At 48.5% G+C, this 2,413-nt stretch overlaps 1 pseudogene; it reads right to left on the bottom strand.

Moving 5' to 3' along the window:
- Positions 1-1,752: 1,752 nt before the first annotated feature.
- The window catches only part of LOC105547740, a 19,924-nt pseudogene continuing 19,263 nt past the window's right edge, over positions 1,753-2,413 (bottom strand).

Raw genomic sequence — 2,413 nt, 5'->3', positions numbered from 1 at the left:
CAATTCTCCCTCCCTCCACCACACACACCTGTCCTCCTTAATGTTTCTGACGTCGGTGAGCTCCAAACTCAGCTCCTCCTGCACCTGCCAGCTGTAGGACCTGTGATAAGACACCTACCATCTGTCTGGGACTCTGTCTCTCATCTATCATATAGGCATAATGATGATAGTGTCCTCCTTCCAAGGCTGGGGAGGACCAGGAGGCCAAGGTGATGGGCCACAAGCAGTAAAACAGCTCCAATCCTGCCTCCACCTGGGGCTGGTGTTTCAAGCCCCTTGTGTGTGAATGGAGCTTTGATGCCTCCATTCACACACAATGATTTGTTCTAAAATAGACTCCCCTCTGCCCTTCCCTTCCCCACATCTGTTTCTCCTCTGCACCATATAACGGTAACTGTGAGAAAGAACTGTCCCATTCCAAATCATCGTCCCCACCCCAGCTCCCAGGCCCTTGGTTGGTGAGACCCTTGATGGGCAGTCTCATGCTTCTGTCCAGGGAACTTTCCCACCGTTGCTCCCCTGCATGGAGACTAAGTGGACTCTTCTATTCCCTGTCTATCACAGGGTCTACTGTGCACGCATCTTCCTCATTCCTCCACGTTCCCCAGATGATGATTTCATCTGTGTCTCCTCCCCCATACTCCCAAATGGACTGTCCCAGACCTAGAACTTGAAAATCGTTCAGAGAGCAAAGGCCAAGATGCCCAACCACCTGCTGCAGAATCCTGCTCCAGGACTGAAGTGTATGGTCTCTATCAAAATAAAAACTGGAGGCCAGGCGCAGAGGCTCACACCTGAATCCTAGCACTTTAGGAGGCCAAGGTGGGAGGATCGCTTGAGCCCAGAAGTTCAAGATGGCATTGAGCTATGACCATGCCACTGCACTCCAGCCTGGACAGAGAAAGACCCCGTCTCTAGAAACAAACAAACAAACAAACAAAACCAACAGACAAAACCAACAACTGGAAACATCCTTCTCTAGAATAGTGGTCAGGAACATCTGTCTGCCTTGTTCCCTGATGTCTCTCCAGCACCTAGAACAGCGCTCAGCACGAGTAAGTACTCATTAGGTTTTTGTTGAATAAATGACTCCTTTGACGCAGCAATTCCACTTCTAAGAGTCTTTCCTAAAGAAATATTCACACACGTGCACAGAGCTGCGTGCACAATAATGAGAGGAGCAAACAACTGGGGAACGTTTGCAAAGTTTTATTAACTGTCAGTGACTGATACAAGGGAATAGGATGAGGGGAGTACATGCTGAACAGGAAACAGAATGAGGGGGGCTTGACCAGGATGCATGGCAACGGGGAAAAGCAGATGGGAGATGCTTATAGTGGTTCTTGGTGTATGGGTGTGTGTGTGTGTGGTGTGTAAATGCAGATGAAAAAATTTGAAGTTAAACACTCACACCTGCCCTCAGTAGTCACATCTGGGGAGAGAAGAGGGTAGTGCTGTTCTATGCAGAGAATACCTGACTATACTTGTTTTCTGAGGTAGGTGCATGGATACACAAACCGAAATACGCATTTAGTAAGTCTTCCTCATCAATAAAATTACTAATGTCTAACAGAATGGCACACTGTAAGAAAATACAGCAGAAACGCTAACATCGAAGTCTTGGCACACTAAGAAAAACGACGGTCAACTTTTCACTGTTGTGAACACTTGCTTTCACTTCCTATACACCTGATGACGAGGGGTCCGCAGCCATGCCCATGATCGTGAAAGGTCACCACGTTCTGCTTCTCATCATGGGCATGTGTCATATCCCTGAGGCTGAGGCAAAAAGAGAGAAGGAAGGTAACTGGTAGTGAGTTCCCACTGCCCAATAACTCAATCTCAACTCCTCCTGACCTGCAGACCCTGCACACTCCGATTCTGCCCTACCTCAGGACTTACACATGCCTTCCATGGTTCCTCGAAGTGAACTATCTGCTCATGCCACAGTACCTTCCTCGCCTGGGTTATCAATTCCTAGGCTAGAGGAAGGTGTGGCCCACATATCAGGGCTGACCTGGGGTTTGGGAACCCACAGCATCCTACGTAGGAAGGATCCCTGGATATACAGGGCAGGGAGTAGAAAGAGCATGGGAAGGCCGGGCACAGTGGCTCATGCTTGTAAACCCAGCATTTTGAGAGGCTGAGGCATGCGGATCACGAGGTCAGGAGTTCAAGAACAGCCTTACTAACATGGTGAAACCCCGTCTCTACTAAAAACACAAAAATTTGCCAGGTGTGGTGGTGCACATCTGTAATCCCAGCTACTCAGGAGGCTGAAGAAGGAGGGAGGTAGAGGTTGCAGTGAGCCAAGATCACGCCAGTACACTCCAGCCTAGGTGACAGAGCAAGACTCCCTCTCAAAACAAAAGAGAAAGAGAAAGAAAGAAAGAAAAAGAAAGAAAGAAAGAAA

This window comes from Mandrillus leucophaeus, unplaced genomic scaffold, assembly GCF_000951045.1.
Source record: "Mandrillus leucophaeus isolate KB7577 unplaced genomic scaffold, Mleu.le_1.0 Scaffold395, whole genome shotgun sequence".
Lineage (NCBI taxonomy): Eukaryota > Metazoa > Chordata > Mammalia > Primates > Cercopithecidae > Mandrillus > Mandrillus leucophaeus.
This window is presented reverse-complemented; position numbering and strand designations above follow the sequence as displayed.